Raw genomic sequence first — 10526 nt, forward strand, 5'->3', positions numbered from 1 at the left:
CATGGTACCTGGTCTGAATGTTATATACCGTTTGAAAAAAATTGTGGTAGAGCCCGCAGTAAATTATCTCTTCAGTTTGCACCCAGTCACTTAGCCTATGAAACCATCTCAGAACATAATTCTCTCATTCGTACCTTGGAGAGACCAGCGCATTTTTTTTTAGCAAACCGGAACTCACCTAACATATTTTTGTGCTGAAACCACGGCACTTTCTGGGATGTCATTCAGCACACTTTGAAAAAGCGGTTATTTCTGAAGAGGCGTGGTATTTCACTTCGTAAACGAAGATTAGGGCGCCATGTGATTGAGTGATATTGCTGCGTCTTCGCAGCATTTCGCAGCCTAGAATAAAGGGCGGCTCGCGAGGAAGATTGAATGTTGGATTAGATAGCACATGAAATGAGTATTGTACATCTTCATTTATAGAAACACAAAAGATCTACGAAATGTAAGAAGAAATTCAATCAACAAGTGCAAGGCCTTCTGGAGATTGGGCAGCTTTATGATGCATGTGATTGCTCGAATTCGCGTAGCCATTCTTGCCTTTTTTTTTATTGCATATCGTGGCAGGCTTGCCAAGTTTGTGGTGGTAGAATGTGGGCCCAGGATGTGGAACAATTCAAAATACAGTCTGGTGACTGTACACGCAACGCAGACATTAGTACACAACCGACTTTACTCTAACCGCGTCGCACTCCAACAGCTCGAGCCGCACGCGCCATTCGTTCATTCATTTCGTTGTCTACTCCTCCAATGCGTACCGCAGAGCAGAACTGTCGTTCGCTCTTCGCCCCGTCACGGGCCGTGCAATCCACGTCATCACAATCTTATTATAATAAGAATTTACATGGGCCGTAAGAAAGAAAAAGCGTGAGCGCAGCTTTAAGTTAAAGGCAGTGCTGCGTAGACTTCTTAACCCTGCATAACCAGTTACATTTCACTTGGTGCATCTGGTATAGCTGATATGTATCATTACTGCATTGACAGAATTAGGTATCACTCCAGTGTGCTTTTCTTTTTTCTTTTACTTTGTCTTGCTTCTCAGCCCAAGTGGCTTGACTGCGTGATATACGCAGTAACTCCACCTCATAGTAGAAGACAATTATTCAAAATCAATGGAAGACCTTCAAGTTTGAAGATATGAAGTTTAGTGCCAAACGGCTTCTTTTGCAAATGTCTAGCCTTTCATACTTTCGGCATGGTTGTTTGTAGCGGTAAAACACTCACTTCACTTTTACTAAATATTCATGCACAGCGTGACCTGTTCTACGACGAGCACAAGGCGAAATGCATGGCCACCGTGATGCCTTCTGTGGAGGCATCGATGCGCGAGGAGGAGGCCTACCGCATAGTCGTCGAAGCCACAAACATGAGCAGCGCCGCGTTTTGGACTGTGACACAGGTGACGAGTGTGCATCACTTCCTTCTGTTCGTGTGTAGTATGTGCAGGTGACCATCATAATGGCTTGAACCTTACATTAATTAGTATAGCACGCACCGCCATCACTCGCTCTACATCGGGCATTCAGTACGGCCATGTTCTAAACCATCATACACTGTCTAAGGGAACGCAAAATTTATGATTCATTTTGCATCATATCTACATAAACATGTATCTGTGATGTTTCTATCACAACTATGGTGTTTCTATCATAACTACAAAGATCAGTCGCCATAACTACATGTTTGCATCCTAACTGCAGCGAAATGGAGAGTAAGGCTTGTTGGCTGGTATTCAATGTGCAGTATACGTGCATTGTACGGCTGGATCTACACAATGTAAAATAACCTGATACATGCTCCCTTCTTTATATCCCGGTGCCACTGCCCATGCGAGCGAAATATATTTCTACACAGCTATTGCGCAAATGCTCCCATTAGCAGTAATATTCTTAGCACGTATACGTCTTGCACACGTCGTGCAAATGTTGTTCACCAAGTAAAGGCGAAACATCGGCGCTGAACGAAAACAGCAATATTATAAGTTGCTTTTTGTTTATTTCAGGACGACAATTTCAGCCTTTCTTGCCACGTTATTGAACATCTATGAATTATTTTCGAGCAAAGAATTGCCTGTTTGGCGCTTGCTTCTTTATTTCTCCGTGAGAGAGGGCAGTTTCACGGTGCATTGGTTTTTTTTAAATGCTTTGGGAATGTTCACTGTGAATCCAAAGTCATAATACACAGTTTAAACTACGCGCACACAAAACTCCTTAGGCATGCGGACTTCCGATGGAGGCGGAAATGTTGTAGGCACGTGTACTCATATTTGGGTGCACGTTAAAGAACCCCAGGAAGTCAAAATTTCCAGAGCCCTCCACTACGGCGTCTCTCATAATCAAATAGTGGCTTTGAGACGTTAAACCCCACAAATCAATCAATCAAATCAATCATTATTATGCATGTGGACTTGATTTCGATAGTGATTTGGTGGATCTAACCTAAGGCTCATTGACATAGGCGACTAGCACCTGCTGCGCGACCAAGTAAGTTGCAACACGACTGGTCACAAGTAGTCATTTTGGTCTCAAAGCTTCTGATCTGGCTCACTCTCTTGCAACTCGATTTATAGCTCGGACGACTGCTGTTGCTAACCTCAGTACCAATCACATGCGCAGTAAGAAAAGTACAGCTTACTTTACGCTGAAATGGCCATGCAAGCAGAAGTTAATTCTATGGCGACGGGTACAACCCGGACACATGTGCCACGTTCCATTTCCCAAGTTTTTGTTATCGTCCGAAAACACCGCACGATTCTCAGCGCAAACCGCGCCTGCAGTTTTCTAGAAGGTTCCGGACTGTAGTAGATCATTTCGATAAGATCACGCCCACTGTGCGAACGGTACAGATTGTTCTGGAAGCTACGCCACCACCAGCGATAACGCTAGAACATTCGACGGCAAGAGTATAAATGCCGACGCGCTTCGCCGCTTGTCAGTTGTTGATCGAAGGCTGACGCTCCGTTCGCCGCTATCAGTCCGAGACTGCTATCTGTGCGAGACTGCTGCTGTAATTGGACTTTCAGTTTACCGGGCACAGGTTCGCCCAAATAAACAGTTAAATCCCAACACGAAGTCTCCTGTCTTCGGCCACGTCATGACCCCGTGACATCTGGTGGAGGTGCTGATTCGTTCATGTACCGCACGCCCCCGTCAAGCCGTGAACCCAGCCCACGTCGCGGAGAAGACACCGACACCAACCAGGAGCAGCGAACAAGCCGCCGACAGCAAGGGCTACCACCGGAGTACGGGATTCTACCAGACAAGGCGCGGAAGACGAAGGCCATGACCGCGACTGCAGCGACAATGACAACCACAGCGTCCCAGCCCACGATGGTCATGCATCAACCCAGGGAACCACCGATTTTCCATGGGTCATCATTCGAAGACCCAGAGTCCTGGCTGGAGACATACGACCGTGTGGCCGCCCTCAACCACTGGGACCATGACGAAAAGCTGCGTCGTGTGTTCTTCTATTTGGAAGACACCGCAAGGACTTGGCTTGAAAATAGGGAGTCCACGCTCCGAACGTGGGATGCTTTCTGCGGCGCATTCCTTCAAACGTTCGCGAGCGTCGCTCGCAAAGAGAGGGCCGCTGCTTTATTAGAGACTCGGGTTCAGCTACCAAATGAAAATGTCGCCATTTTCACAGAAGAAATGACCCGACTATTCCGTCACGCTGATCCAGACATGCCTGAAGAGAAAAAAGTTCGTTTCCTCATGCGAGGGGTCAAACAGGAGCTCTTCGCGGGACTGATGAGAAACCCACCGATAACCGTCCAAGAATTTGTAGCAGAAGCGACCACTATCGAAAAGACCCTGGACATGCGCACCAGACAGTATAATCGTCGCCTGACTGCAGACTGCGCTGCTGCTCAAGCCAGTAACTCTGGAGACCTGCGTGAAACGATCCGAGCGATCGTGCGGGAAGAGTTGCGCAAGCTGTTGCCTTCGGCCCAGCCTCAAGTGGATTCAATTGCCGACATTGTGCGAGAAGAAGTTCGGCAATCGCTTCAAATTCCCCACGCACCGCTGCCCGAGCCGGAAGCTATGAGCTACGCCGCTGCACTGCGCCACAACGCTCCTCCCCGTCCACGCCAAAACGCCGCCCCATCGCACTTCCGTCGACAGACGCCACCGCCGCCACCACCCCCACCGACGTCATACCGTTCGCCAGCGGCCCAGCGCAGTGCACCGAGGAAGACTGACGTCTCGCGCACCCCTGACCATCGCCCGCTCTGCTACCACTGCGGCGAGGCCGGACACACATACCGCCGTTGCCAGTACCGACAGATGGGACTACGTGGCTTCGCCGTCGATGCACCGCGTCCACAGCCAGGAGAACGACCACGTGACATTGCCGACTACCTGACAGGAACTCGGTGGACACCACGAAGCCCTTCGCGTTCGCCGTCGCCCAGCCGCCGCACGTCACCGCACCACCGACAGTACTCTGGCCCAACGCGGGGCCGGTCTCCTAGCCCGTATCCGGGAAACTAAGGGCAGCAACCGGTGGAGGTGCGGTTGCTGTGCGGCGAACTACCGAAGATCCTCCGACGACGACGACGACGCGACGGAGCTTTCCGAACACAACGCCAACCAGGCAAAGCCCTGACGGCGAAAGCTCACTTACTGAAGGTGGCCTGACGACGCAACATGGAAGCAGCGGAACAAGCCGACGCAGCCGTGACCCGACGCCACGCCCTAACTGTAATGCGAGACGGCGAACTAGCGACCTCGACGTTCTTATCGACGGCCACAGTGTGACTGCTCTCGTCGATACTGGAGCCGACTATTCTGTCATCAGTGGGTCGTTCGCCGCGAAGTTAAAGAAAGTTAGGACAGCTTGGAAAGGCCCTGAAATCCGCACAGCCGGAGGTCATCTCGTAACGCCTGCAGGAATCTGCACAGCGAGAGTCACCATTAACGGCCGTATTTATCCTACAGACTTCGTAGTCCTACAGCGTTGCTCGAGAGATGTCATCCTTGGCATGGACTTCTTATGCCTCCATGGTGCTGTCATCAACCTAAAAACAAAGTCGATAACGTTATCCACAGAAGAAGCACTACCGCCGCGCACGCCGTCAGGACACCATGCCTTGAATGTGCTGGAAGAACAAGTCACTATTCCGCCTCGCTCAAGCGTCACTATTTCAGTCGGCGCTCCTAAATCACCTGACTTGGAAGGCGTCGTTGAAGGCAGTCAGCATCTGTTGGTCACCCGAAATATTTGCGTCGCAAGAGGAATCGCAGAGCTGCGGGGAGGCAAAGCAACGGTTTTGCTCACGAATTTCAGCAATGAGTACAAACATGTGAACAAAGGAACAACGGTCGCATACATCGAAGAAATTGTCGAAGCCACCAGTGCTTTCGCCCTCGCCGATTCTGCGGAACCTGCTCAGAGGAACCAAGCCCCTCCCATAGCTTTCGACGTCAATCCCAGACTTCCGAACGATAAGCAAGAACAGCTCAAGGCCCTGCTCCTGCAATACGAAGATTGCTTTTCGTCGTCATCGAAAATTCGGCAGACCCCAATCACAAAACATCGCATCATAACCGAAGAAAATGCCAGACCACTCCGTCAGAGTCCGTACAGGGTTTCGACGCGAGAACGTGAGGCCATGAAGAGACAAGTTGATGAAATGCTGCGGGATGACATTATCCAGCCGTCCAAAAGTCCATGGGCATCCCCCGTGGTGTTAGTGAAGAAAAAGGATGGGACCCTACATTTCTGCGTCGATTATCGCCGCCTGAACAAAATCACAAGAAAGGACGTGTATCCCCTCCCACGAATAGACGACGCACTTGATCGGCTCCATAACGCCAAGTACTTTTCGTCAATGGACCTTAAGACTGGCTATTGGCAAATCGAAGTCGACGAAAGAGACCGAGAGAAGACGGCGTTCATAACACCGGACGGCCTCTTCGAGTTTAAGGTGATGCCCTTCGGCCTTTGCTCAGCGCCTGCAACGTTTCAACGCGTTATGGATACAGTACTGGCAGGATTGAAGTGGCAGACTTGCCTTGTGTACTTGGACGACGTCGTCGTGTTTTCCTCGAGTTTCGACGAGCATCTTCGGCGCCTTGAAGCTGTACTTCAAGCCATCAAGACTTCCGGACTCACACTGAAGCCAGAAAAGTGCAGATTTGCGTATGAGGAGCTCTTGTTTCTGGGGCACGTTATCAGCAAGTCTGGAGTTCGTCCCGATCCACGGAAAACAGCCGCCATCGCCGACTTCCCGCCGCCCACTGACAAGAAAGCCGTGCGCCGATTTCTGGGCCTGTGTGCCTATTATAGGCGGTTCGTGAAAAACTTCGCCCGCATCGCCGATCCTCTCACTAACCTTACCAAGGCCGACGTGGAGTTTAAGTGGGGAACGCCGCAGGAACACGCTTTCCAGGAGCTTAAACATCGCCTCCAGACGCCTCCGTTACTTGCCCATTTCGACGAATTCGCCGAGACAGAAATACATACTGACGCAAGCAGCGTAGGTCTTGGCGCCGTTCTTGTGCAGAGGGCTGACGGACTTGAAAGGGTTATTAGTTACGCCAGCCGATCGCTATCCAAAGCAGAAGCAAATTATTCCACAACAGAAAAGGAGTGCCTCGCCATCATCTGGGCTACGTCGAAATTTCGCCCCTACCTCTACGGCAGGCCCTTCAAAGTTGTGAGCGACCACCACGCATTGTCTTGGCTAGCCACCTTGAAGGACCCCTCAGGTCGCCTCGCACGATGGAGCCTGAGACTTCAAGAATATGACATTACTGTCATTTACAAGTCCGGCAAAAAACACTCCGACGCCGACTGTCTCTCTCGTGCGCCTGTCTACCAACCGCTACCCGACGACCCGGATGACGACTACTTCTTAGGAACGATAACTACCGACGACTTCGCTGAACGACAGAGGGCCAACCCGGAACTTAAGGCCCTAATAGAATACCTCGAAGGCAGGACCGCCGAAGTCCCGAAGATATTCAAGCGCGCACTTGCATCGTTCTTTCTACGAAACGGTCTTCTACAAAAAAAAAAACTTTTCACCGCTTCGAGCTAAGTACATTCTTGTGGTGCCTTCAGCTCTGCGACCAGAACTCCTGCAGGCCCTTCACGACGATCCGACGGCAGGGCACCTCGGTGTTTCTCGCACGCTCGCGAGGATACAAGAAAGGTACTACTGGCCACGTCTTACCACCGACGTCACTCGTTATGTGAGAACATGCCGGGACTGTCAGCGACGCAAGACACCGCCGACAAGGCCAGCGGGACTTCTGCAGCCAATTGATCCACCTTGCCGACCTTTCCAGCAGATTGGTATGGACCTAGTGGGGCCGTTCCCGACGTCGGCTTTCGAAAACAAGTGGATCGTGGTAGCTACCGACTACCTCACCCGCTACGCCGAGACAAAAGCCCTGCCAAAAGGCAGTGCATCCGAAGTAGCTAAATTCTTCGTCGAAAATATCGTCCTACGTCACGGCGCCCCAGAGGTCCTTATCACCGACAGAGGAACGGCATTCACTGCCGACTTAACTCAAGCAATCTTGGCATACAGCCAAACAAACCACCGCCGGACGACAGCGTACCACCCACAGACCAACGGCCTCACCGAGCGGCTTAACAAGACGATCGCCGACATGCTGTCAATGTACGTCGATGTCGAACACAAGACGTGGGACGCCATTCTTCCGTATGTGACCTTCGCATACAACACGGCGGTGCAGGAGACGACGCAGATATCGCCATACAAATTGGTCTACGGAAGGAGCCCGGCAACGACGCTCGATGCCATGTTACCCAACGTCACCGACGAAGAAAACCTCGATGTGAGCGAGTACCTTCAACGCGCCGAAGAAGCCCGACAACTTGCGCGTCTCCGTATCAAGAATCAACAGACGACCGACAGCCACCGTTACAACCTTCGACGACGCTTCGTGGAATACCAGCCCGGTGAACGTGTTTGGGTGTGGACGCCGATACGCCGACGTGGACTAAGTGAAAAGCTTCTGCGACGGTACTTCGGACCGTACAGGGTGGTTCGACGGCTCGGCCCACTTGATTACGAGGTTGTCCCCGACGGCATCACGAACTCTCAACGACGCCGATCGCGACCTGAAGTCGTGCATGTCGCGCGCCTCAAGCCGTTTCATGCGCGTTAACAAACTGAACTAGTGTTTTTTTGTAATATTGTTGTATCGTAATTTATTCATTGTACTTTCTTGCATTATTATTGTACTTTCATCTTTAGTTAAAGCATCGGGACGATGCCTTTTTTCAGAGGGGGGCAATGCCACGTTCCATTTCCCAAGTTTTTGTTATCGTCCGAAAACACCGCACGATTCTCAGCGCAAACCACGCCTGCAGTTTTCTAGAAGGTTCCGGACTGTAGTAGATCATTTCGATAAGATCACGCCCACTGTGCGAACGGTACAGATTGTTCTGGAAGCTACGCCACCACCAGCGATAACGCTAGAACATTCGACGGCAAGAGTATAAATGCCGACGCGCTTCGCCGCTTGTCAGTTGTTGATCGAAGGCCGACGCTCCGTTCGCCGCTATCAGTCCGAGACTGCTATCTGTGCGAGATTGCTGCTGTAATTGGACTTTCAGTTTACCGGGCACAGGTTCGCCCAAATAAACAATTAAATCCCAACACGAAGTCTCCTGTCTTCGGCCACGTCACGACCCCGTGACACATGTGTGAACATCGGTCACCTCCGGTCGCCTTTTGTTCACCAGTGGCAAATCATCGTGCCACTGTTGATTGTCACAGCTTTATATTATGTTAACACGTATTTTTTCTTTTAGACGAAAGCCGTAAAAATTTATTGTCTAGAACGTTCCACGCCTGGAGCGATGCGGACTGTGGGTGCTCACAAAACTTTGGGATGAGCCATCCGAAAAAAAAAATTCGCATTCTCTTAACTCAAGCAAACAATCCTTAAGTGAAGTAAAGGGAGAACTCTCGCACCTCGTGGTCATTATGATTGTTCGTACCACAGGCCGGTTTTCAACCGAAACAATCTCAGTCTCAAGAACAGTTCATGGGTTTCGGCTTAGAAGCCCTAGATCTGGCATTTCAGTAGAAAGCTCAGGAGTGAAGTCTAGAATTGGTAAGCTCTAAAAAATTTAATCAATTGGGGAAAAACAGCCTCAACTGAATTTTTTCAGCAAATAATTTCTTGTTGAAAAAATTATGAAGAAATTCTAACTATCTTTCTGGTGTGGGGAATCATTTGTATAGCGAGATCATGAGACTTCAAACGTAAGCATTTACTCGTGGACCAGAAACGTCGAGTCTAATGAAAAAGCGTAGAAAAAAATTCTTGTTAGATGTTTTGAAAGGAAGCTTAATGCGCAGTGCTTTGAAAAGCGAGCTGGCATAAAAAAAGAAATTTTGCGAGTGAATGGAACCTTTTATTAGGCATCGTAAAGTTGGAGAGAATATAACAATGCACATGTGCTCATCTTCTTTTACTACACAATAATCAAAAAGCTGAAGTCAGTCCGACCTGATAGTGGCGTCCCAAGAGTCGGAAAGGATTCCTTACTGCAGTACAAGGATTATTGCCATATAATTATTCTATGCCAAAACAAAACTGAATGAACAGCAACTACCAGGATTCGTTGCATGGGTGTTTTGTTTTCTGCTTTCATAATTTCATGGGCTTGATGTTATTATTCAAAATTATGTCATGTGTCCAAAATAAAAGTTGTTGCAAGACAGCGAATAAATCAAGTGACTTCGTCCAATTTTTCTTTCTTACGGTCAGTGTTTCGACCCTTTCACGTGATCAGTATAAGAAGCTGGCGGTTGATAACAGGCCTTATTCAAATACATTGTCTCTTGGCGATATTCTGAGAGCCATTCATGTTTACAAATAGCGCGTAGTGGCATGTATGAAACACGAATTACGTTTTTACTACAAGCGCGTACTGCCTTTTGCATTAGGACAGGCATGAGACGTCTAATAATGTAGGTTACGTAACTCTTTTTCAGGTTCGAAGGTGCATAGCAGACAGCGTCGTGTTTCCGGATGCCGATGACGTAAGACGATCATTCAAATGAGAATGTTTATATCAAGCTGCAGCTGCTTCGACCTTATGGTACACATTTCTGATCACAAATATAGCACTGTGGTATGTTTAACTATTCAATACAGTACTTTTTCAAACTAATGCGTTAGCAATGTTCACCAAGCTCATTCAAACTCTACTGCTAGATGCTCAAAATTATCTCACAAAACCATCTAATCATACAGGCGTCATCGCGAATTGATATTTTGGCCGTTGCGTGACTGCACCATTATTTTTACATCAACGGCGCAGCACCAGATGTATTTTTTCAAACCTAGTGCCACAGAGGTACTTTTGCACTTCGCAGGAGCAGCTTGACCTGGAGTTGAAGCGTGCGCTGTGTCTCCGTGAGGCGCTGCCGGATACCCCTGAAGCTGACAGGGCTGTCGCATTTCACCGAGCCGCCCAGGAAGCCAATGCCCTTACGAAACGGCACACTGATCTGAGGCAGAAAGTAA

This window comes from Rhipicephalus microplus, chromosome 5 (genome assembly GCF_043290135.1).
Source record: "Rhipicephalus microplus isolate Deutch F79 chromosome 5, USDA_Rmic, whole genome shotgun sequence".
Classification (NCBI taxonomy): domain Eukaryota; kingdom Metazoa; phylum Arthropoda; class Arachnida; order Ixodida; family Ixodidae; genus Rhipicephalus; species Rhipicephalus microplus.